Below are 645 nucleotides of genomic sequence, written 5' to 3'. Positions count from 1 at the left end.
CACTGGATTACAGTACTTTACTCGGACATCTCAAGCTGCATTATGAATAATGGCTTTGCATCTGATATTTTTGAGGTCAATAGAGGAGTTCGCCAGGGGGATCCTTTGTCACCATACCTATTTATTATTGCCCTTGAAATTGTCAATATAAGTATTCCTGAAAATAGTGACATTAAAGGAATCAAAGTTGGTAAATGTGAAGTTAAACTTAGCGTCTTTGCTGACGATCTGACAACTTCTGTTAGTGATACCCAGTCCTTTTTCTTGCTGCAAGGTCTCTTAGATAGATTTGGTAGAATTTCTGGACTAAGGTTGAACGAAGAGAAAACAGAAGCGTATTGGCTTGGTAGCCTTCATGAGTCGCCAGAGTAAATTGGCGTTGACAAAGTAAACAAACCAATGAAAATGTTAGGCATTTCTTTACGTATAAGTGGCAAAAGTATCAGGAGCTCAACTTTGAAAATATTATTAGGTCCATTCAAAAATTTATCAATGCATGGCCGTGGAGAAACTCAACACTGATTGGTAGAATTCAAATTATTAAGACCTTCGCAATCCCCAAAATTATGTTCTGGGCATCATTAATCCCTTTAACAAAAGAGATTGTGAAGCAGGTGAATAACGTTCTTTTCAATTTTATTTGGA

The sequence above is a fragment of the Montipora capricornis genome, chromosome 10 (genome assembly GCF_036669925.1).
Source record: "Montipora capricornis isolate CH-2021 chromosome 10, ASM3666992v2, whole genome shotgun sequence".
Classification (NCBI taxonomy): Eukaryota; Metazoa; Cnidaria; class Anthozoa; order Scleractinia; family Acroporidae; genus Montipora; species Montipora capricornis.
The sequence above is the reverse complement of the archived record's forward strand: the minus strand, read 5'-3'. Positions refer to the sequence as shown.